This window comes from Choristoneura fumiferana, chromosome 7 (genome assembly GCF_025370935.1).
Source record: "Choristoneura fumiferana chromosome 7, NRCan_CFum_1, whole genome shotgun sequence".
Taxonomy (NCBI): Eukaryota; Metazoa; Arthropoda; class Insecta; order Lepidoptera; family Tortricidae; genus Choristoneura; species Choristoneura fumiferana.
Window position 1 is genome coordinate 10531231 of NC_133478.1, and position 27323 is coordinate 10558553.

General features: G+C 37.0%; 1 protein-coding gene across 1 annotated transcript in view; it reads right to left on the reverse strand.

Annotated features, from left to right (window-relative positions):
• The window catches only part of LOC141429691 (semaphorin-2A-like), a 526100-nt gene that overhangs the window by 292478 nt on the left and 206299 nt on the right, over positions 1 to 27323 (reverse strand). The window contains exon 2 of the mRNA XM_074090134.1: positions 10761 to 10796. The gene's annotated coding sequence lies outside the window, so the exon portion shown is untranslated. The remainder of the gene's footprint in view (positions 1 to 10760; positions 10797 to 27323) is intronic.

The window sequence follows — 27323 nt, forward strand, 5'->3', positions numbered from 1 at the left end:
AGTTAGTAGATGTAAACTTTATCTCGTAATTGTGTAATTACGCGAGCGCGTGCACGAGCGCCGCGGTCTGATTTAGTGCACAAGATTTGGTCTGTTTGCGCAGACCGCTCAACCGTAGCTACGATTGATAATGCCTTGCAATCACATTGGGGAGAGTCGATAAGCGTATTGAAATGTGTGAATTTTGCGGTGGTAATGCTCGACTTGTATTAGGAACTGTAAAAATAAGGGTACGTTAAAAATAGATTCGTGGTCGTTGGCCAACCTGATGGACGCAGTCATGTAATAGAGTGAGATGAAACTACGTAAGCCGCGTCTTGGACGATACCGGGCAGTAAGTCAGGCAGCGGAGTAGCAAGCGTGTTTTCTATTCATTGCACGGCCGAGACGTTCGCCCAACGGCGGTTACCTGGAAGCTCACGTAATGAGCAGCAAAAACGTTCACACCGTCGCTGTTCACCCCTCTATATTTTATTGGTAGGTATACAGATAAATATATCTATTAATTCATTAGACTATGAAAAGTGTAATATCTGCTATGAAAATTCTGGAAAGAAGTAAATAAAAAGCTGATGACAAACATGAAAAGCATGCAGAACTGGCAATTCATGCAAGTATATGAGTAAACTCAGATAGCATAATAATGCTATCTACATTTTTCATCCCCCTAACACATCTGCCCCTTTCAAACGACACCTTTCACAATCCAAACTCATTAATTGAGAAATCCAAAGCCTAGTGATAGACAATTTTCGCGTTCTCATTAAGGCATCGCACGCAAACTATGCAAATACTGATGCAGTAACCCATCCAATCACATAACGGTTTGAAATCACAGCGGTTTTACTTAGTTCGGAATCACTCATAGGTAGAGTTGAAGAAAAAATAAAAAAAGGAACATCATATTTTGTACAATACCAGTTCTTGTAAGAAATTTTAATTTAATATCAGTGTTAGAACTTGATTTGATTTTGTTCAAACACAGAAATCATTATTGAATTCTCAACCTTCAAATTATGCATTATAAATAATTTGGCTAGATGACTGGTCTGACATTGGTTATGGTTGTAGTAACTTAGTGCAAATTATGCTGAAACCATGCTAGAAGTCAAGCACATAATATTTATCGAATTTTAAAATTGTTAAGGAGAAATATTTTTGTCGGTTCAAATGACCTGTTAATGTTGAGACTTTAGTTCAGTTTATTTTATTACTGGGGGCCTACCACGCTCTCTTAATACGATTCAGTTTAGGCTCTAAACTGAACTGCATCGCTATTTCGTACCACGACGTTACTTTTGCGATTCAGTTCAAGCACGGTTCAGCGACAGCGATACAGACATTTTCATTCACTCGCTTCAAGCGGTTTTCGTACCATGACGCTTAACTTGAGTGGGAATTGAATCGCTTCAGTGTCAAATTTAGCGATTTAGTATAAGTTACTCATTCTGTCAATTCTTTTGGATCGCTTTTTTTCAACTAATGAATTTCAAGAACTTTTAAACTTTTATTCAAGTTTTATAACATTGTGCTTCTTAACTCCTCATTCATAAAACTAACTTTTCAGTAAGAAAAGAGACTCGTGGATTAGTGACAGCGTAAACATTTTATTTGTAATCAACACAACGGTTGCTAAGAACACGGAATGACATAGTTATGGTTTTCCAAAATAAAGAGGTTTTAGTATACAATATTTGGTTTGCATATAGCGGTATCCCTTTCGCGACTTAGCGTTTCAGTTTCGGACCAGAGACAATATCAGTCTTTCATTCACTTATAAACCATTGAGACTCAGCTCTGAGAAATAAACGTCGTGGTACCAATTTCGACGATTCAGTTTAGGTGCCTAAATTGAGCTGCTCTGCGTTTGGATCGTTTATGAAAAGATCATGGTAGGCCCCCTGTTCCTAAAAGTTGCAACTTGGATCTTCTATAGATAAATAGGTCACAATTGTGGAAAATGACCCTAATCAAGCTTTTCTCAGTGACACAATCAACGAAGATTTGTTCACTGTCATAACAATTCCATGTGCAGCAATATCTTCCGCAGTAGCAAATCTGCAAGCAATCTAAGCTATCTCACCGCATTGATTCTGATGATGCAGTCACAGACAGGGTCATTATCATTATCGTACCACTCGGCATCCATTAATCACGTTGGTATTCTTGATTCGTCCCCCCCTTTGCAACCCTTCCCCCCTACTACCTGGACGCACTCGTGCATTCACCCTTCCCTTATCAGTTTTGATGCTACCGCGAGGGCAGCGAGGGACTCGGGGTATCGATGTTGGTAATTTGTTTGTCGCGGTGTAAATAGCTCGATAGATAGGTTTTGTTCTAAGGCCGCTGCGTTCTTGATAAAGTCAAAGTCAAAAGTCAAAATATCTTTATTCAATTTAGGCTATAACAAGCACTTATGAATGTCAAAAAAAATCTACCACCGGTTCGGAAAAACCTCTGTTGAGAAGAATCCGGCAAGAAACTCAACGAGGTATATTTTTATTTAAACAGATTTACAATATTAATAAATGATGTATACATCACAAGTATTTAACACAACTTTATTTAGATACAAGTCTTGATAGGTAGGTAATAGAAATATTTGACGTTTAATATACGAGTACGTCTAATAATCCTACTAATATAATAAATGAGAAATTTTTGTGAGTGCGTGCGTGCGTGTGGATGCTTCTTAGACTTTTATGCCAAAAAGCTGGATGCATTTAGACGAAAATTTGTATAAATATCTAGGCTTATTTTTATTCCCATGCACCATGTGTGTATGAATATAAAATCCGGAAATCTCATTTGCTATGTCTATGCCGTGAAATTGTGCACGAGTGTACTTCATCCATACTAATATTATAAATGCGAAAGTGTGTGTTTCTATGTTTGTCCGACGTGATTTTTGGCATAGAGATATTTAATGGGCCAGAGAGTGACATAGGCTACTTTTTATCCCGGAAAAATGCACAGTTCCCGAGGGAACAGCGTACGATAACCTAATTCCACGCGGGCGAAGCCGCGGGCAAAAGCTAGTACAATATAAATGAATATCACGATGTTTTAGTGGAAATTCTTATGAGAACTTATTAAAATCTCTAAATTTAAATTCAACTGCATGACCGAAATGGTCACAAAAGCGAAGCCTTTGGTAAAAGTTTTAAATAAATGGGCAGTTTTTAGTAACTTAGTAATCAATATTTTGACATTTGAAATTTCTTGCCTAGTAAAACGCCAAGCAAACAGGGAATACATCAGCAATATTGTAATTTCAAAGCAAACAGCTAACGCGTTGGAGTACGGACCTGGACTGTTTGCCATCGTGTCTATTCCACTAATGCTGCGGTTACGTTACTGCGAATAATCCCATTTCTGCGTTGTTCGTAATGAGCTGGTTATTTAATCAAATTAAACACCATTTAGATGAACATGGACACATGCAACTTCAGGGCATTAGGTGATGCGTTTCAAGCCAGGTTTTGGTTAGAAAATTGATATGAAAATTGAAATGGACGTTTATCTAGGCAATAAAAAGGACTTCTTCCTTTGTTTGAACGCTCATAAACGCAATAGCGATTTTAAGCGTCACAGGAGGCGGCGTCTCAAATGGTCGGAATTCCAAATTCAAGTTTTGTCAATGATAATAAAGCGTAGCATTTTTGGTGTCCGAAAACACACACCATATCAAAAATAAAGACGTAATGCAAAGACGTAGCGTAAAGACGGTTAGGTTAAAATGAATTCAAAACGTCGGGCTTTAGCCGCAGAATGTAGTGAACAAAAGCAAACCGAAATGGAGGTGGTGAGACGATCTAGAAGCGTATCAAGCAGTATGGCAAGAACTCATGTATGAGAGGCGAGGGTGGAGCGAAAGAGGAGAGGCTTGCCTCCAGTAGTAGGACACTAAATTAGGCTAATTAAAAAAGTAACTGTTAGTATGCGGCAAATTTGACCCAAAAAGTAAGAAATTTGCTGCATATTTTATGAACGCATTGAACCGCTAGAAGTAAGAAAAATTGTGGGCGTATAAAAAAAGCGTATTTAGACGTTGTTTTTCTTTAAAATCGTAGTTATTTTTAAGAGGCAACTCCAAACTCCGACAGACCGATAAGTAACCCAACGTCCTTAGAAGTTGGAAGCATTTGGAGTGAAACTTTAATTTGTAGCAATTGCAGCTACTTAGTTGACAATTAAGGAAGACAATAGGACACTTGCGATAAACCAGGGCACAATGTGCTCGTACATCAGGCGGTAATAGCTCGAGTCGGGGTAATTGAGTCTTGCCAATCGGATATCGACATTACATTACGGTGATGTATGGGTCCTTGTAATGCTATCATATCGGACATGGGCTTATTGCAGTGTATATAATTGGGTAGGTGTCAAGCAACGATTAGATTCTTATCGACTTAATTATTGATTGCATTGATGATATTGATTGACGACTGATCGGGTTGGTTGTATTGACTGTTTCCTGCGCTGGTATTACTAACAAGTATACAGAAGCCGTGGGCTACGAAGTGATTTGACCCATGGCCTTTTAAGCCGAGAGCCATGTGTTCAAACCCGAAGTGGCATCTCTGATATAACTTAAGGTCTTGGAATTGGACAGAAAGCAGCGCAATAGGTCGTTTATATGCTGGAAGTGATGATGGAACGTATAGTCTACCGAGACATTCATTTACCGTGAGCTAAAGTTGTAGGTATGCATTTTGTTCGACTTTAAAAAATCTCATACTATTTTGACTTATTTACAAGTCAAAATGTGACCATTGTTTTGAAGTAGATTTTGTTGGTATGCTATTTATTGTGTAGTGGGTGTCTAACATTAGAAAAAGCCTCGGGGCAACGTACGCAGAATCTCCAATTACTTAAACAACTTAAAATTTTAGATGCTCAAATCTAGTAGTTAACTGAATTAATAAGTACCTCGTGAAACTTTGCCACTCTGAGTTGATAGAAAGTAATATTATCTGTTCTTCGAACTAATCTCATTGTAATTAGTTGCTGCAATAAAGTTAGTTCAGCTAAATTTGTTAAACCACTTTTTATCTAGTTTTGGCGTGATCAGAATTTGTTTGAGTGACTTAGAAAACTAATTATGACTCATAATTTAGTTTCAGCCTAAAATTTTAAAATTTTTGATTGTCATGCTGTATTAAATAACTTTCTGTCAGTTTAGTAACCCATTTAAACAAACAACAAATTTTATGAAGATAAATTATTTCTTACCTCAAAAACCACTGATCCGATTTTAAAAACCTTTTCCACAGAAGAGACCTATATGAATAACATTGATATTTTTTCCCTGGAGTGAGTAAACTTTCCAAGGGACGCACAACAACTAATTATAAAACATCATCATCATCATATCAGCCATAGGACGTCCACTATTGGACATAGGCTATCTGGACAGCCGCTGCTCCCATAGATTTCCAGTGCTTCGGTTGAAAGCATTCTGCATACATCGTGAACCTGGTCATCCATCCATCTCCTTGGCGAACGTCTTACATTGCGCTTGCTGATCCGCGGTCTCCATTCGAGAACTTTTTGGCTCCAACGGCAATCTGTAAAACATTATACTTACCGAAAAAAACCTAACTTATAAAATGGAACATTCCAATACCCGATTTAAAGCACAGTTCCGATTGAGATCTCAATATTCGACTATTAAAACGATCCCCTTCGCATTATCTATTCTTAGGGCATGGATACACGATAGTATTTTCATCATATCACGTAATTGTGCGGGTGCGGTCTACGATAGCATCTTCCACGGGGTTCGTGACTGCGGGACAGTCATGCAGGGAATCGATACGCCATGAATATTTCAACAAATTTTTGTACCGACCGTACCTTTGTCGCGTACCGTGGCGGCTAATTGAAATATTTTGTGTTATCTATAATTCCAATGGATAATGGTGATTGCGATAGTTTTGTCTGGGACATATTTGGGTATTGTGATTTGGGGTCGATGTTTCAATGATTTCACGTGTTTCGAGTTTATTTTACGAGTAAATTTATAAAAGAAGACGTTAAATTAACCAATGGTGAATAATTACTGAGACTAATTATTAATTTATTACGAAATATTAAGAAAATACAAAATGGTCAATATTTATTTTTTCTTCATTGCTATAGCATCTCTCCCTGTAAAAACTCTTTTTTATTCAATATCATTTAAACCCTTTAGTATCCTCAATTTACGGGGGTTAATAGACCAATACATCACAACCTGCCCGTGGAAATGACACGACCGGTATTCCCAAGTTTTAATAAAAAAACGAAGCATTTTTCCAGCCTTGGCAAACAAAAGGCTACGTACGCGCACGCAGTAGTAAATTACGCACCAATTCGAATGGAAAATGAAATGCCTGCTTCCGAACCATTAAGCGATTTGAATTTAACACTCGTTCCTTCATTTTCCTATTACCGCATAAAATTTTCGCTCTCGCAAGTTGAAGACTGTTGGTGGGGTATAAGTAACGCAGGGTATATCGCAAATAAACAAGGTATTTTTTGATGTGGAAGATGACTAAAATATACTTTGACGAGCGTCAGAGCGTCTATATAAATGGTGGCCTAAACAATCTACTGGTCTTAGATAACACTGTCTTAGTGAGTAAATTAATTCTGTCATTGCTTTGTACTTTTTCTTGCATTTTTTTTACAATATAAAGTGTTTACAAAAAATACTTATTGCTAAGCCGCGCTACAGAAACCTGTTAAAGGTTTATATGAGACGCGAATGTACCGCACCGTTCACAGCATAATTAAAAAAAATATGCTAAGCAGTATATATACCAATTTAATTTATAAAAGCGAATACTTAATATAAAAATCGACAATAATATAACATCACACCTGCAATTACCCTTTGTCGTCTTCTCCTCCAACAACTTTTTTTTTAAACTTGTTTACACGACTTTTTGTTTTTGAGAATACTCCTATATGTATCGTCAGGTAAGTTACTTAATATCTTAGGTAGCATGTAGTCCCACGTTCTCTTACCATAGTAATATTATTATGTATACATTTCTAGACTGCGGTAAAACATACCTAGGCTGGTAAGCTAGGTTATGTAATTGTTATTGCCTACTTTTAATTTTTCATTGGTTTATTTTGTCATATTCACCAACAAAAATTGACATACTTATCTTATTAAAAACCGACATGATCTAATCTTATACTTTTAAGCGAACAATTATTTTATACTTATTTATTTAATTTGACATTTGAGGGTGTTCGGGGGCTCTACCAATTGATTTAGCTTGGTCTTGGGATAACGCATATCTTCGAGTTTTGGTGTGTTCTTGACTGACTTCTAGGAATACCTCTGCCTATTAGGTGATGCTTAAATATTCATAATGTGTTTCAAGGAAAACGTTCACTCCGAATTATTTGCAAAAAATCTTCAAACGAATAATTTGGGCGTCCTACAACATTTTCATAGCGACAGATGAAATCGTTTTAGCTGATTTCGTAATTCCACTGTGTACCTACCCACCGTTGGCATCAAAGAAACGGACCCATCCACGTGGAATGAATCAACATGAAAAAATAATATACCAGTACCTACTAGAGTTTACTCGCGGCTTCGCACGCCTAAACTATTCGATCTAGTAGTTACAATTAAAATTCCGGGATTTAGCAAAAATCCTCTGGGAATTCCCAAAATTTAGATCGTGGTCTCCATTGAGGTTATGTCAAGAACAACTATCCAAAATTTCAATACTCTAAACCCAGCGGTTGAAATTTTACGACTTTATCCCTATACCGTAGGAATATCGGGATAATAAAAAGTACTTATGTGTTATTCCAGACGTCCAGCTACCTACATCCCAAATTTCATGACTAAAAACCCAGCGGTTGTTATTTCGAGATTTTATACCAAATTTCATGATTCTAAACCCAGCGGTTATTATTTCGAGATTTTATTCCTATCCCGTCGGAATATGGGGATAAAAAGTAACCTATATGTTAATCCAGGGTGTCTCAAATTTCATTCAAATCCGTTAAGTAGTTTTTGCGTGAAAGAGTAACGAACATACATCCAAACAAACATCCATCCATACAAACTTTCGCGTTTATAATATTAGTAAGAAGAAGTAAGATAGGATGACGCTTCGAGTATTGGCACTGTGGAATGGGAAAACTCTGAGAAAATTGTCTCACAACCGGCCTGTAAACAAATGAATGCCGAACAAGTACATACATACATAAAATCACGCCTCTTTCCCAACGGGGTAAGCAGAGGCTACATCCTTCCACATGCTACGATTCTGGCATACAACTCTCGCTTCCTCTAGATTCATCAATCTTTTCACGCATGCACGTCGGTTTAGAGTACTTCTGACCCAACCTTTCTTCAGAACGTCCCCGATTTGATCCTGGTACGTTCGTCTAGGCCTTCCTCTGCCAACGTTCCCATTCACGCTCGTCTCATAGATCTGCTTAGTCAATCTGTTTTGATTAATTCTCTCAACATGCCCAAACCATCCAAGCATCTCTTTCTCAATCCGTGTGACTAACAAGTACCGTCACCATAAATAAACTTTCACTCTGATTCAACGCTACGCTTTCTGGAATCATCATCATCATCATGTCAGCCGAAAGACGTCCACTGCTGGACATAGGCCTCCCCCAAGGCTCTCCACTCAGACCGGTCTTGTGCTTTTCGCATCCACCGCGATCCCGCGATCTTAACCAGATCGTCGCTCCATCTGGTTGGAGGGCTACCGACAGCTCGTCTCCCGGTCCGCGGACGCCATTCGAGAACCTTTTGACCCCATCGGCCATCAGTCCTGCGAGCAATGTGCCCCGCCCATTGCCACTTCAGTTTCGCAATTCTTCGAGCTATGTCGGTAACCTTAGTTCTACTGCGGATATCATCATTTCTGATTCTATCCCGCAGAGAAACCCCGAGCATAGCCCTCTCCATAGCCCTTTGAGTGACTTTGAACTTCCTCATGAGGCCCATCGTTAGCGCCCACGTCTCAGATCCGTATGTCATCACTGGCAACACACACTGGTCAAAGAGTTTTGACTTCAAACACCGCGGTAATTTGGATGAAAAGACACTGCGAAGCCACCCGAACGCTGCGCAGCCGAGTCGGATTCGACGAGTGATCTCTTTCTCGAAGTTGGACCTACCTAACTGGACCGTTTGTCCTAGGTATACATACGTACTTTCTGGAATACTTGTATTCTTAAAAAGCTTTTTGTTTAACGATGTACGACGGCTTCGTACTATTAAAAAATAACAAAATTGTGGCCACTTATGCAATAAACTTTTTTCGTCATAACGATAATTTCACATCGATTTCATTTTATGGATAACCATTATTGTTTCAATCAAAGCGTATTAGGTATATTGATCACGTAGTCCACGTAAAAATGTATGCACTTTTAAGTCGCAATATAAAAAAGCGAGTTCATTACATGCTCGTTACGAGTAACAAATGCCAGCTGTTACGGTAAACGAGGAAGATACAGGGTGCCGTTTCATCTCACTCGGTGCAACGCAACCGACTACTTACGTCTGTAGACTCGGGCTAAAAGGGGTGGCAAAGATTAAGTTACGTTTTTTAATCAAACACATAGCAATCCGTCAATGGGACGATCCACTGACTAAAACAAAGCGATAAATTAAAGCAGGAAACCGGGAGGCGAGCGTTCGCCGCTCGTATTGAAAGATTTACTTCCTCTGTTTAATTGCAATAACGGCTAGGCACGTTGGTATCGTATTTTTCTTTTTACACTCCGCCTCTTATTGCCTTCGGGCCGTTAAATAAATTTATGACGCCCGACAAAGTTCAGCCCACCTCTGCAGCCTCTGCGGTGCGCGGAATTAGGTGGGAATGCGAACGGGAAATAAAAAGCCGGTCTCAGGTGCGTTGTTGGAGCAGGCCGCTAGTGCGGATTAGCTCTTGACTCGCGGTTAAATGGCCCGCCCGCTCATAAAAGTTTCTTAACGCTCATAGTTTGGGGCTACCTTCCGGTTGACTCGAATTTCCCTCTCTAAAAAGTTCCGGCGGCCGCTAGCTTTGTTTCCCATTACGCCGTGTACCTATCTTTGTCATTACGAGAGAGTTAGTTGTGTCCGGCGGGAAACTTTGTTATTGAGGTATGACTTTAACTTTACTACGAGTATTTACGTAGGGTTCCGAGGGGCTGATAAGCGTTGGAAAAAATGTACAAAGAGTTGTCAATGGTAATTATTAAGGTAATTATTTGGGTTAGGTTGCTAAAACATAATAATTCTATTTGAATAGAAGTCAAAGTCAAAATATCTTTATTCAATTTAGGCTATGACAAGCACCTATGAATGTCAAATTAATCTACCACTGGTTCGGAAAAACCTCTGTTGAGAAGAATACGGCAATAAACTCAACGATGTATATTATATTTACCTAATAACTACATAACCTAAGCCAGTGACATATATTAACCAATGTAATTTATCATACCAGATGATCCACAGACCAACAGCAAGGAATTCTTAACTGAGTCGTAAAATTCAAACAAAAGAAAAGCAATAAAAAGGTTAGTGGATTTTTTATCCGTGTACTTAGCAAATAAAGTTAAGCGAATAAACGTAATCTGTGTACTTACAAATGAAAATTTGTGTACGAAGAGAACACAAAGCGCACAATATATTAAATTGTTTCGCCTAAGTTTCGTACCTACACGCAGAAAAAGGGAGGAATTCAATTACACTTTCATTTCATAAATTAAAGGGAAATTTAGAAACTCACATTAACGCCCGGCTCCTTTAAAACCTCCGATGTAATCTGAAACAAGGAACAAACACGCCTAAATAACAATAAAATTCTAATAAAAACTTTGAACACGCAACCAAAATTGTTGCTATAGGGAAAATTGACCAAATTATTATTTACGGTTGTAAATTATTAGAAGGCATTATCGGAGACTGCCCTGCGAGGGACGGCACGTGACGACACTGCCTCCACTTCCTTTCCTACCACGGAATTAAATGTTTGTTACCTGCAATTATGCGCGCTTATGTGGTTGTCACAATAGACAGTGATTTTATAAGTCTCTCAATATTATGATTAAGCCCTGTAATTATGAATACTTTAGACTAAAATAACAAGTCTATATTAATACGGCACTTTTTTTGAACAAACGTTTCGAAACAACACACTTACATTTTTACAAGTTTTAATTTAACTTGGGTGGATAGTTATTTAAATTTCGGTAACATGTTTTTTTTAAATTGTATGTCAATACAAGTACGGTCACCAAAACGTCCAGCCTAGCAAACAACTTGTTTTTAAAGAGCTAAAATTAGATTGTTAAAAATGACGTCGTAAAACTCCACAAAGCAAAATGTACGCGCTTCATCGTACGCTTATTTAGCGATTCCACGCCGAATAACAACACGCTTAAAGCTGTTAGCTTGTCGCGTTACGGCCGCAAATTCGCGAGCCCGTCCTCGCGGCCGTGACTGGCTATGTTTAGACCGCAAAATGTATTCTTTACCCGCATTTACCCGTATTAAAGTCGTGATAGGAAAATGTTCGCGCATCGCGTAGCTACATCAAAAGATCGTAGGTAGAATTATTGCGAGGCCACGCGTCATTTCCCAACCGCCTACTTGTTTGCGGTCACTGGTTCTGATCAAATTCGGCAAGGTAATGTTAGAAGAAAAGCCCGTCGGCACGCTTACAATTGGCTGAGAATTTCGCTTACTTTATAAATTCTTTGTGATTTTAAGAAATTATTTTTATCTGCAATACGCGGAATTTTTCATCTCAAAGAGTTAGCCCACTGAAGCTTGATTCATGTTGCTATAACAAACCTTGAAAAAAAAAACGTGTGAATTAAAATTTCAATTTCGATTTTCGATACTTGGCATGATTTTTCAATACTTCTTTTTATGAGTTATTCGGGCCTAGATGTACACCAAAGTAGCGACTTGAAAGGTAAAACGTTGACCTGAAGTAGATTGCATGCGACTAGACTTAAAATAACAATGACGGCTTGTTAAGAGGAGAAGAAAACAATTTTTAAACTGTAAACGTCTGACATTTTCCCCTAGATTTTACCTAATTCTTCTGTTAAAATAACATTGAGGGCGTTTGTTCCCTCGTTTTATTTTGGATCCCGGTATGAAGTTGTGAACGGTGAACTTTGCTAATGTCGAAATAATGTGACGTGGTTTTGGAAATCCTAAACGTACCTCTATGTAGAGCAGGGGTGTATGTTGCTTTAGAGAAAATTAAAGGCTTTAAGTGTATTCAGGGTGACAATGTTGCAAGTTTAATTAAAGGAAGCAGTAAAATCGATAACACTGTTATGAATTTATACAGGACATTGTTATATCTTTCCTATGGAAATATACAACGTGTTTTATAAGTTTTTATTTATATTTAGTCAGTTACTAAAAAAATTGGATAGGATAGGATATTAGGGCCTAATAAGATTGTCAATTGACTATTACAACATCGAAATGGCGGCGAACGCCGTGTGACGTACCTACCGGTTGCGGTGCACGTGGACGGGCTCGTTGGCTGGAGCGTCATTATACCTCGGGTTGTAGGAACGACAACACCTGACTAATGATTCTGTCAGTTCGTCTGTCGATTAGGTCTGTACATACTCTGATTGGTTTTGTAATTTAATTATTATCGGCTGGTGTGAAATAAAACAACTGTGCTCCAAAAGAAGTTCTTATTGAAGCTCTCACTCAAGTACCTACATACATCATGAACGCATCCTGACGTTGAGACGGAAGTACTCTCATTCCATCTCCATCACCATCATCTCATCTCTCCTCTCCGCTCTCGTCGACATACTTTTGTGAATTATGCTAGCAAAATCCACTGTCTGTATTTCATCTTTAACAATGCGTGCTGGTTGTTCTTCCAACTTAGTATTTTATTTTCTCATCCTGACGAATTGTATTATAGAACATGTGGCCTTGTCCTCGTTTCTAAATTCCATACCCGCGGGACATTTTTCACCCCCCTATCTATAAGTATAAAGGCGCCCTCGATGCATAATTTGATGAGTCAATAATGACTTTTTTTTGCAAAATACTTATTATGGATTTCAGTGAGAAGGTTAAATGATTCAACATGTCGAAATTTAATTGAAGTTGAAAATTATATTTATGCTAGCGAATAACCACCAACACAATGTCATATTAAAGTTCGATTACATAGAAACTTATTGTGTGCTTGTTAATACAATTAACTCTAGACAAAATAAGAACCCACATTCCCGAAAGTGAGATTCAGCGAACTCGTCTATCTGCAGAGATCGAGATATGAAAAAAATTACCAAGAATCCTGAACACCGCTAACCGAGTTGTCCCATGTCGCAGCCGCGGACGTGGCCAAACAAAATGTAATTTTCCCCCCGAAGCGCCCACTTACGTGACCCGGGAAAGATATAACGCCTTTATTAAATTATTTCAGCTTTTATAACTGCTACAGACATGTCTGAAAAAATTAACGACACAAAAGGCCAAAGGGATTAAGTTGCAAAGTCGAGCCTTACAATTTAATGTCCCACCTGCTCCGTACGGGGGACGGTGAAAGCACTTTTAGACCCGATTCTGCTGTCTCTTAGTTCAAGTAAAAATACTACGGCTTTAATTAAAACACTTAAGTTAACAGGGCTTTTATGGTGGAGTGCTTAACGTTTAACTAGATTTATACTTATAACTTTTCAGTGGGTTTTAACTGTGATATTTGAACGGTTAGAGATGATGCATTACCCCACTAATCCTACTAATATTATAAATAATGAAAGTTTGTGAAGATGGTTTGGATGTTTACATGTTTGTTACCGCTGAACCGATTTGGATGAAATCCGATATATATACAGATAGTTTTTATCCGGGAAAATTGCATAGTTTCGCCAGGATAAACAAATATTACGCGGACGGTGTCGCGGGCAGCGGTTAGTATTATAAATGCGAAAGTTTTAAGTCTGTTTGTTTGTTACTTCATCACGTCTAAACGGCTAAAACGATTTCGATGAAATTTGGTATGTGGGAGTTTTCGGGAATGACAAATAGATCTAGCTTGGTCTTATCTCTAAGAAAACGCTTATTATCGAGTTTTAGCCCTAGCATCACCCAGATACTTTTGTTTAATTAACAAGAGAAAAAAAATATGAACGTGTTCAATATTTTTGTAAATCTAAGTGTCGGAACTAATCAATCATACAGTGTGTATTGACAAGTAATAATGGAAGTATCTGTCGGCTGACATTTACACTTAGGTACTGTCTTGTCAATCTACTTTGCTGGCAATTATAATTTTGTTACAAAGTTAACAAAGTTTATTAATTAAAGCACCTGGGCGACTGAGCTTTGCTCGAGCAAAACTTGGTAACAAGCATTTTCCCAGAGATAAGACCAAGCTAGATCGATTTTTCATCCCCAAACACCCCTACATACCAAATTTCATCGAAATCGTTTGTAGCCGTTTCCGAGATCCCCGAAATATATTATGCAAGAATAAATTGCTCGTTTGTAGGTATTAGATAGATTGATAGATCAATGTCATGGTTAAGTTATAGAAATATGTTACTTTAACCCCCTAATGGCTGCCGGTAACACACTGTACATTTTTAGAAATCTAGGATTATCTAGTGAAGTGGTTTCGAAAAGGCCTGTCGTGAGTCTATACCCATTCCGCCATGTCACCTGCGCGTAGGCATTATAATAGGCAGTATTAACCTCCAGCAGAGCGTATCGCTGAGGAAACACACGTAGGCTCGCCTATCAAACTTCCGGCGTTATGAAATAAATGTCGTCCGATTATTTATGTGCGGAAGAGGGCGCACTGCGAGATTGCGGCCCGATTGTCACTCCCCAACGAAACAGATATTTTGTAGAACTCCGCTAAATTATCATTAAACGGCGATTTGTTTCACTCATGCCCCATTGGTCGCGCCTCGTTCTGAAATTAAATGAATTATTGCAAAAGTCTTTACTTAAATTAAACGGAGTCTTAGGCTGGTTTGACTAAATTGGAAATTATGGAGTAAGTGTTGTTTGAAGGTACTTAGTGCACACTAGAATATTTTAAACGTTGTTATTTTATTTAACTTTTTTTATTTTTAGATACAATAACTTTTTATCGAGCACCATATAATAATTAAAACAGAAAATAAGTACACTCAGGAAATTCACAAGGTATGCAATAAGCGGCCTTGTAGCTTCAAAGCGATCTCTTCCAGGCAACCTTTACAACACCTGTATATTACCTATCTAAATATTTGTTGGATAATGATATTTCAATATTATTTTAAACCGTGATTTTTTTATTTATAATCATTATGCATCGAAATATCGGGACCTCATTAAAGATCTAAATCTCGCAACAAATATATTTATTATCCTTTATACTAAATAGTAAAGTACTAAGTATAGTGTAGGAAATAAAGGTAGTGGACCCCAACAGTAATTCCTCTGCCAGGAAAAACTTTACAGTTTGATAGAGTATCAATAAATAAAAAGTATTGTATAAATTTCCAAAGAATAATAATAATAGGATTTAAGTAAATACCTAAAGTCTTTCTTTTTACGGAAAAATGCTCCGTTCAAACTTTCTTCACCGGACATAATTCGTGTAACGTACTGCAACAATATAATAATATGAAATATCAAAAAAAATATCCCAGCAGAAATGCCAATATTAATAAAATATAATTTTTTGGCGTGTCTTGAACCGGAAAATTGCTCCGTCTATGTTTTTCACTGGAATGCCATTTTATTGTCGTTTTATACCTACAAAATGAAAATCTAAAAAAATTACCATGTAACTATACTATTTTCAGAAATTGCCTTTTTACTCGCTGTGGAAAATTTCTCTGTCCACTTTATTTATTGAATTAAGTTCACAGTTTTCTTTCCATTCAACTATAAAAACATCCAAAAAAATAACGAGCGTATTAAAAACTAAACATATCGGGAGCAGTGTGTAGGGAGCGGGGTGTACACGCGGGATTTTTTTCGGATATTTTGGATTGAAGTGTTTACGTGACTACTTAGTATATATTTAAAAATAAATCAGGCTGAGACATTTTTCACTCTCAGTTTTTAATAGTTCTAAAATACATAAATTTGGGTATACATTTTTTTTTGGATTTTCTTAACCACTACGCCAAATTACATTCTAAGATCATATAAGAAGAAAAACATGACAGAGCAATTTTCCGATGAAAATGAGCGTCAAAAAAGGGATTATCATAAAAAAATATTCTCATGCTTGACAAAAGTTTTAGATTTTTTACTAGTATCACATACTCATACAAATGACTTATTTAGTAAAATAATTTTGGACAGAGGAATTACTCGTTACAATATATAAACAGATTTGTATTTTTACGTATAAATACCTAACTTAGGAGTGTTTTTTTAGGATACAATAACCAAACAAAATTTCATCGACAGAAATTAATGCTTGGGTCTCCATACAACAACTTGCTTCATTTCCTACACTAGAAGTCATTACTGTATTTAGAAAATTAAAAAGTTTATTAAACAAACACGCGATGTACGGTCAAACGGCTACGTCGTAGCACATCTACAGCAATCGCCGTAGCAACCCTAGCCATTTTGGCGTAGCGCGTGATGGATTTCGTAGCACAACATTATTTTTGATGGCTCGAGTACCTACGACTACGGGCGACTGGCGGTGCGAATACCGTTTCCTCTATTCATTGCGCAGTCAAGACACTCGCCACATTATGGTTACTTGGCAACACACGCAATGAACAGAGACAACGCTCACCGCATAGCCGGTCGCTAGTTGTCGTGGCCGGGCCGTTATGATGTCTAGTCTACAACTAAATAGTACCGTGAATTAAGTGGTCGAACAACATTATAAGCAGTTACTGAGATTAAAAATAAAATTTTACGATTAGACCAGTAGAGAAGATAATATATTAACGATGCTTTTGGTATAACCTTGACTACAAAAGTAAAATTATGATTGTTTTTTGGAGTCTTTCTGTATTTTTTATTTCAACTCCAAATTTATTACTTTTACGGTCATCCCGTGAAATCCAACGAAACGTGAGTTCGATTCCTAGCGCTGGTCTCTTTTTCTGTTTTTTTTTTCTATGCATCCATGTTTCAGTTTGTATTTTCGTGACAAAAGTAAAAGGCGTCGATCACTTGCAGTAGACAAACTTCTCAGGTATAAATGACTTAAATAGTAACTGATAGACAACTTAGCAAGCCTTTGTTATACCTTAAATCGGTATAGATAACAACGAATATTATTTATGATTTTTTATTAACATAGGGTGGAAATAAGTTCATCAATTAGATTATCAGAAAATATAAAACACGATTTTTTCTTTTGTCAATTCAACAAAAAATTAGAAAGATTCAGCGCGTTTTAGTTCGGGAGTAGGGGCCCATAACGTCATGTCGAGCTTAAAAATGTCACACAGCGTGTTGCCACGCGGAACTTTAACTGGTTATAATCTAAATATTTTTTTGTTTAATAATGTGTCCAAAATTTTATGACGTTAAAAAATTAACATCATCAAAACAGTCTCCCAGAAATAACTAAAAAAAAAACCGGCCAAGAGCGTGTCGGACACGCCCAAAATAGGGTTTCGTAGCCATTACGAAAAAATTAAGTAATATTTTTCCAAGGATTTCGTATTTTATACGGAATTTTCCAAGTTTAGGTATATTTTATACCTTAGGCTGCTATTTAAGAGTAAAACTACTAATAATTCTCAAGCAAACTTAGCCGCTATAGTTTTCCTTAAAAGTTTGATATACTTACTGCCATCCTGATTTTTTTCAAATTTTTCCACCCACCGGTTTAGATTGAAAATTTGCACTTTAAAGTTGAATATTTCACAAAAAAATCAATGAATCGAAAAATCATCTTAGCAAACCCCAAATAGTTTTAAAGGACCTATCCAACGATGCCCCACACTATAGGGTTGGATGAGAAAAAAAATCACCCCCACTTTACGTCTATGGGAGGTACCCTAAAAACTATTTTTGTTTTAGTTTTTTATTGTACCATTTTATCGGCATAGTTTACATTTATATCCGTGCAAAATTACAGCTTTATAGCATTAATAGTCCCTGAGCAAAGCCGTAGACGGACGGAAAGACAGACAGACAGACGTGGCGAAATTATAAGGGTTCCGTTTTGGCCATTTTGGCTCCGGAACCCTAATAAAACAATAAAAGATCAATAAGAGAGAACAATAAAAAGCATCAAACAGTTACCCAAACTTATTGAACTTTGATAACTTCCCAGCAAAAGTTAGTTTCTTAGCTTAGACGTCTAGGTAAGTAACTCTGCTCAGCGCTGTAAAACAAAGCTCCTTAATCGTTCGTAATTATGAGAGTTATTAGTCAAACTGTTTAGAAAATGGGTCATTGGTATTGACTGATGGGTTCATTAAGCGTTCAATACTGGAGACTAATTACTTTGCGAGAAGCAAGGTCGCACGGTTTATACGAGTTTAATGTTGGAAATTGTCAGTACAACTTTTGCGCGTATAAATAGATTACTGTGGTACTTGGACCGCTTACAGACCAATCCAATTATTGAGACATATTTTGTCTGAACATTTAGTCATGTATTTGACAAAAAAGTAATATTATAAATATTTAATCGAGTGTTTTGACGACCGGATGGCCAAGTGGTTAGAGAACCTGACTACGAAGCTTGAAGTCCCAGGTTCGATTCCCGGCCGGGCAGATATTTGTATGAATAATACGAATGTTTGTTCTCGGGTCTTGGATGTTTAATATTTATTTAAGTATGTATTTATCTGTATAAGTATGTTTATCCGTTGCCTAGTATTAATAGTACAAGCTTTGCTTAGTTTCGGATTAGGTCAATTGGTGTCAAGTGTCCCACGATACTCTTATTATTATTATTTAGTTGTATCTATGTCAAAACATTGTCTTTGGCATACATTTACGGTTAGGCTCGGTATACGATTTTTGAACATGAGACCACCGTGAGACTCACTCATAGTGAAATAAAACCGGATAACTCACGTTTTAAATCAAGTATAGCTCGACATGTTTCGGGGTAATTCGTAGCCCTTCCTCCCGGAGCACACGCCACGGCGGCTGTTGCAAAACACGCACTGCGCCACCGCTCGCTCAGCTTGCGCGGCTGCTTGACTAAAATAATTGGGATACAATTACCCACGTTTTCATTGTCATTTTTTATTACTGTCAAATGTAGGGTAGCACACAGCACTGCTATTTACGCAGAGCATTACAATTTTTGTAAAAAAAAACCCCTGACCATTATAAAGAAAGACTACTACCCTCAGGCTTACAAAATTCAGCCAAAACAGCGTAATATGTTTTAAAAACCTATATACATTAGCGTAATTTGTCCAAACCGCGCTCAAGGGAAGGCTTGAATATCTTAAACGGCCGTGTCTTGCTTCGCCATGCCGCTACAATCAGAGCTTATGCATAAATTTGAATTTTCAATTAAGGACACTTTGAAGAAAACTTTATTAAACATAAAGAGAAACCTTTGGTCTCTTAAGACGGAATACGTATTAAAGAATAGCAAGGGTATGGAGTAGTTGTTACTAGTTTTTATTTAAATATTGTCTTTTTCGTGTAATTTTTAACCCCTGACGCAAAAAAGGGGTGTCATTGGTTTGACATCAATGTCTATCTGTCTGTGGCATCGTTGCTCTCAAATGGCTAGACCAATTTTTATGCGGTTTTAGCTATGTTTCGTTAGAATCGGTTAAGATATTTTGAGATATTGAACCCTGGATTGTTATTTCAAAGTTCAATATCTTGAAAACGGCTGAACGAACTCTAATATTTTTTTCCTGAGTATTGTTAGACGGCGATGGCGGGATGAACTGGACCACTTCTTGAAGGATTGGCCCTTTTATGCAATGGACAGACAGCAATGGAAGTATCATTGGGAGGCCTATACTCAGTAGTGGGACATGCAGAATATAATTTTGTTTGTTTGTTTGCTACAGTAAAGTCTTTACTTTGATGAGATGAATCACGCGAGTTAACAACGGCTGTTTTAAGGTTTCATGGTTACCAGGTAGCTTTGGTTGTATCCAAGTTAAAGTTAAGTTAAATAAACGCTATAAATAAACTATGTGGTAAGTATCGACTGTGGAAACATCAAGGCTAGATTAAACCTACATTCAACATCCAACACTGTTATTTCAATTATAGTAGTGAATATTTGTAACAAATAAAATCTTAATGGTGCGACTCCACAGCCGCCTGTGTCAGGTCTCACTGCACCCTAAAACGCCTGAAAGGAGCGATCGCGAGATATCTTAAATGAGTTTCGTTATCTCCGGGAAGAGAAAATAGGATTAATAGTTAACAGAGATCGCTTGAGGCGCTAAACATCGAGCGAGCGCCACCTTTACTTCCTCTATATTTATCCGCTGATAAATTGCAACGGTTCACTTTGTAAGTATTTAGAAGCATAATTGGCAATAATCTATCCTAAAGAAAGATTTCTTGTGTATTACAGGTATCCATGGACAGTGGTGATTTCGCCTGTCTTGTATCTTCTTTGCCCTTCTACTTTGAAAGTGTTACCGTAGGTCCGTACTGTTAGGTACAGTAGCCATGTAGGACATTTTTTTTAGCTCAGCTTTCATTAAAATGTTGTCAAATATCTGGCGTGTAAGATGCGATTAATTGTATAGCATTTCAGTACAGAATAAATAGTCCATGAGTCTTTTAACGCGTGGTCTGGTATTAGGTGACAAAAACTGACAATGCAAAATATTTTAAATTGTTATTTAACTTTTAGTTAGTTTGGTTAGAATAGTACTATTCATTTTGAAGTAAAAGTGTTTATTTATTTATTTATTTATTCATTGCATCACATCTATATATATAAAAGAAGAAACTGACTGACTGACTGACTTATAGATCAACGCACAGCCCAAATTTGTACAGGGCCATGATTAGTGAACACTGAGAAAGGATTTTTGAAATTCATTAAGGGGTGAAATAGAGGGTGAAGTTTATATGGATTTTTATCATTTCTGGACTTAGAAGTATGAAAATAGTGAAGTTCTCTTAGAAAAAATATCTGTGTAGAAATTCATCCCCTAAGGGGGTAAAATAGGGGGGTGAAGTTTGTATGGAAATTTTCTCATTTTTGGCCTTAGAGGTATGAAAATAGGTATATAAGTTCTCGATTACAATAAAAAATTGTCTGTGTAGGTGAGATTGATAAAATGACCCCTAAAGGGGTAAAATGATGGATAAAGTTTGTATGGAATTTTTCTCATTTCTAGACTTAGCATTATGAAAATTTGTATAGTTACAGGGTTTTGATTAAAAATAAAAATGATCTGCGTAGGCAAAGATAAAGAAAGAAGAAGTAGCTTTCGACTTATTAGGGGGGAGCTTCTATGAGACTTCCTTATTTCTAGACTAAAAATATGGCTGGTAACAATTTAAAATGATCCGTATGGTGTTGGCGACTTCAATAGAGGAGGGGATTTTTCATACAAAATGTATACATAAAATGTGGAAATCAAATTGATATCTAAAATGATGTGTGAAATAAATTTGCAAATAATTATGCAGTAGGTCTCTTTCTTAAAGATTACCTACTCATCGGGTTGTGCATAATAAAATCAATAATATTAATATAAGCGTAATTTTTGTGTGATTATCCTTTCTTATTTATCTTTTACCTAATTTTCAAAATATTATGTACAGTGCAAATTCGAATATATACTTCGGGTTCTAGAGTAAGATTTGGTTCTCTTCCGGCGAGATAATTAATTTACTCTCGTGCTTTGCATAAAACTTTTTGTAAACCAGCTTCAAAGCTGGTAAAAAATGTTGTTTATAGCGAAGTATTTTAGTAAACTGTTACCTATCGTTTACGGCAGTACTTCGCTATGCACACATATGCAAATGTCACAATTATAACGGGGGTTAATTAAAACATATGCCCATTATAACTAAAGTACACGCGGACGAAGTCGCGGGCAAAAGCTAGTTAACCTATACATAGCAGTTGTTACAATTCAAGTAAAAGTCTTGTTCTTGTTATTACCTCGATTGTATGGACAATCGACAGTTATGGGGCTGATTTGATTGACTTATGTAAAACTAGATGGAAAGCTCTTGCTGAATTAGCGCAAACAGTTCGTTCGCAAAAATAAAGATCTAGTCTGCATCGACTAGTAGTTGTCTGTAGCTTCAATAAACGACAAGGTGTAAAAGTAAACAGCGTCCGGTCGTTTTTACGGAGCTCGGTGTCCGGCGAAATAGTCGTAAGCGGTTCAAGCGGAGGACTCGCCACTCTCGCAAACGCAAACTTTTCTCAGCGCTGAGGCTTTATGCAAAAGGACCGAAGTCTATAAAGCGACCATAAAGGGCCGCTGTACAAAGAATGCAAAGTGAGCTATACCGTAAACTGGGCTAGCCTCTCTGCGGTGTCCTTTACGATAGATTTATATTCATGACACTATCTCCGACGCGTAAAATTTCGGGCAATGGCGATCCAGAAGCGGGCATATGTAATTTTGTTTGAATAAGTAAAGAGGGGGAGGACAAAGGCTATTTGATCTTCCTTTCTGTCTCCGTACGGGTAAGAATAAATAAAATAGCCTGTGGACTGTTTTATGTGATATTTCATAAATGGATTTTGAAGGATGTGTGTTAAAGGATTATTGATTCCGCGTCGAGGGGCGCGGCGCAAGCGTCACTAACGCGTTCCTGAATAATATTAAGCGGGAACTGAAACTTTCATGAACACGCATTGAAGGTAAACATTTGGCGAATGAAATTACCTTGCTTGAATCAAACTTCAAACAATTGTTCCGAACGTTACTACAGAACAGAGCAGCCTAGCAAGTTGAACTGCCTGTTTATTGAAACAATATAGTTTTGGTGCGGCTGAATTTGCAAAAGATAACCCACGTGTCAGTCAACGCATGGCAGATTGAGCCGACTGTGGAATTTCGAATACAGAAATCAATTTCGGGGATCATTTTGTCAGAATACGGTGTTTGTTGCATAAAACTATTACCTACAAAACGTTAATCATTCAATGTCAATAACTAGGTATATTGTTTTATTTTTTAGCCGAGTGAAAATAAAGGATAAATTTATAAAAATGATTGCTTCTGGCGTTACTTTTCGGAGGTTCATATAAAGCGGGTTAGTACTGGAGAAGCGAGGTAAAAATATTGTATTTCATTAAATCGTTAAATTTTTACACATATCACTATAAGATGGTGGATACAACATTTCGGCGCTTTTATGATATTTATTTATATGGGATTATATCGGTTCAAACAAACACAAAATGTATTTTTGTTCGCAAGGTCTTAAAATGACTAGGTAAATCGTTTGAGTTTGTATTCGTAGTAACTGAGTTTACCTATATTTATATGCTGTTCTATATCTCTGACAAATCAAATAAAAGTCCGGTCAAACTTTGGTATTTAACGTTAAAAACAAGTCAACCCAATAAGCGCTACTTAAACAAGACTCTCAAAGGCTAATATTCCTTTCGTTGATTCTCGCCAGTCATTGATTTTACTTTGAATGGTGCCGCGGGCCAATAATACTGTTTGCGAACTTTCCACGGGACCCAAAAACGAGAACAATACGACGTCGTAAACGCTCAGACTGGATTTAATTCGGACAGGGTTTTCATAAATATTTATAAGTGCGCGCGGACTGAAAATATGTTTAAGTACAATAGCTTCCTGCCAAGGCGGGCGTGTGACAGCCGCTCCGAAACATACGAGAATGCATACGGGAAACAAAAAACATAGCTCAAAATAAGAACGTGTGTTAACATAATGTAAGTAGGAGGAGATAAACCGAGCAGTTCCGTTTATCTTTTACATTTTCTTCGTGTGAAAATTTTGTTAAATTCAAGGATTTTGAAATGCAAGCTAAAGAGTGTTTTTTTGTTTGTTTGAGCATATAAAATTTAGGGGACAAACTTTCGCTGAAACCGTTTCGCTGCTGAACCAGTTATAACAAAAGACCTGTACAGAAGGCTGCTCCCAGAGCTGTGGTTATAGGCGTAAGAAACACTTGAAACATGTCGGGCTAATAGACTAAAGCATAGATTAATAATATTTATTCACACCTCACACATTTCAAATTATATCCGTACACTGCTAAACCAGTCAATACCCGCACAAATCGCGCGATTCCAAATTTGGCCACAACATTAATGAAAATCACGCCGACCGCAATTTGCACGCTGCAAATGAAATCTCACAGGTAAATGGTTAACCATTAAATTAATATTTAACATTATATTGTTATTTAATCAAGGAATTGCTTTTCACGTTAACATTTCGCTTCATTTTTGTATTAAATAAAACAAATTGACGTGAAATACGAGTATAACCCGAGATGGTGTTCAATCAAGAGATGTAACGTAATGAACATAGATCTATACGTTTGTACAGAACATTAATAAGTAATGACATTTGCGGACGATGCCAATACCTTCCGTGTAATACCCGACGAAAACCTTCTAATTTAGATGAAAGCGTTCAAAACAAAGGGCACAGAATTTCAGTTTCTCCTTCAAGAAACTCCCTTAATTGGTGGAAGTCAGCGTAACTTGATTACGCTCATGTCACGTTCGTTTCTACACATAGGCACAGACCGAGAAAAGGGGCCGTAGAATAAAAATTGGAACAAAACAAGCGAAAATATCAGCGGCACAGATTTTCTTTTTCTTTTGCAAAGTTTTAACTTTCGACTTGATACAAAAAAAATGGAGTGCACGTTCTAAAACCACCATAAAATATAAAACCAATACTAATTATTACTTCGAAATGTCAAATCTGCAAAGTGTTTTCCGCTCAAAACTGTTCTAGCTGCACTTGCACTATAAAACATTATGAATTAAAAATAGGTTGTCTTATTTTTAATGAACTAAAAGAATTTCCTTGCTCACCCGCGACCTTACGATAGCTAAGCTTATGCAAAATATGCGTGTTCATGCAGTTCCTCCACCTCCACACTGTAAGAACACACACAAATCACACAAAGCCATCTATCACCACCACCACACTACACTGACGCGTTTCGAACTCAACCAGAGCTCATCTTCAGAGTGACACAACCGTACACCATGCTACCAGTTGTTAGACTGACGAACCACAACCACCGTTTTAATTTGTCACTGTAACTCCCCAAGTACCCACATATGTTTTATGAAACAAAACAAAACTAGCCACAAATTATTAATAATTTTTTTAACCGTCCTTCAAAACTACCTTGATTTTTATTTATTTACTGTCAAGGCATGTTTTATTAACCATTGCTGAAATTAGATCCAAGCCGTAGCAAGGGAGATGAAACTAAATTTACCTGGTCATGGGTGAGCAAGGAAATTCTTTTAGTTCATTGATATGGACCTCCGCAAAGTAACGCCTGATTCAATATATTGTCTTATTTTTAGTCAAACGGAAAGTGTTAGTGATATTCTAATAGAATTAAAATGACAAAGACAACTTAAAAATAAAACATGAAGAACTTAAAATTGTTGCTCAATTTATTCCAAAAACGCGTAAAAAGAAACAGAATAACTTGTACGAGTAGCAAGTGAGATGTCTTTTATGTCAAACACTGGCGCCCTTTACACACGCCTCTAATAAACCTAATAGAATATAAAGCTTCGTACACACGAGTCTCATAATTAGAGTAAGAGCGCAGATTCCTCGACACTATGTAGGCACCTCAAAGAACACTTACAATAGGTAATGTACTTAACGGGATGTAGTGCCTAGTATGCATCATTACTTTGAGGCGTCGGTACCGGGAACTAGGGTGCGGTGGAGTAGTGACATGAATAATAAATTATGATTAGTGTATTTATGACAGTGAAATTTTTGTACACTAAAAATTTCATTTCGAGGGATGGCTAAAGGTAGAGGCAGAGGCAGACCCAAGAGGAGATGGCGGGATGACCTGAGCGCTTTTCGGCTTGATTGGCAGGTGCATGCCTAAGATAGGGGAGAGTGGTGGAGGAAAGAGTAGGGCTTTGCCCAACAGTGGGACATATTATTGAATACATAAAAAATATATTAGGACGATATACAGGGTGGAAAGAATCAATGGGCCCTGGAGGGCAACTACCTTAAATCCTTTAGTTAGCTAAATTGTACTAAAAGGAAACATTCCTTTATTTTTAAAATTGAACAAAACTGCATTCAAAGATCTTCTAAACTTCCCTTGTCTCACCCGGGAATGAAACCAACTAAAATTTTAAAAATAAAATATTTTATCATACGAATCAATAGGATTTGGGACTTGTTTGCCCCGCGTTGCATAAAAAAATACGTTCCATTTTTAAACTTTTCGTCAAAACGCCTCATGTAAGAAGGAATTATGCATAGATTTATTATTAATTACCATTTAAAGATTTTCTTATGAAAGAAAGAAAGAAAATACATTTATTCGGAAAAGTAACAAACTTGAACGATTACATAAATAAATAACACAGACAAGGAAAGCAGTTACCATTCACGAAACGGACCCACCTCAGCATAATGCCGGCTCAGGAGCTAGCGCTGGTCTTCCGGTGGGACCGTCTTATCGAAGTGTTCAATAAGGTACTGAGAGATAAATAAAATTAGCAAGCTTGTACTTCCTGATTATGATGTCTTTGGGTGTTAGAGAGATAAGAAAATTATAACGTGGGTATCATTTACTTGTTACAAGTGAACAGTACTAGGTACTGTTAATAAATATTCTATTTCATAATATCTCATACAACAGATGAGTATAAGGCCAAATATTTTTAGATAAATTTTATCCTGAACAATAATCCTATCGATTTTTATAATAAAAAAGCGAGTGTTTATTTTTTAAATTTTTAGTTGGTTCGATTCCCGGGTGAGACAAGGGAAGTTTAGAAGATCTTTGAACACAGTTTTGTTTCTTTTTAAAAATAAAGAAATGATTCCTTTCAGTACAATTAGCTAACTAAAGAATTTAAGGTAGTTGCCCTCCAGGGCCCATTGATTCTTTCCACCCTGTATAGCCTAGAAACAGAAAAGATGAAATTGTCATTACATAGCTACTAAATATAATGTAGCCAATTTGGATAAAATTATTTATTCGACTTGTTCAAGATTAAAATTAATAGCATCCTAGTTAGAATTGCCATATTTAAATATCATATTACAAGACGACTAATTAAAACTTAACCCGAAGTAAGTCAAAGTACACTTCCACTTCTTACTTTAATCTTACTTCTTATTTTAACCGTCGAATTCAATCTATTAGAAGTAGGTACTAGAAAACAAATGCCAATCATTCTGAATACAAA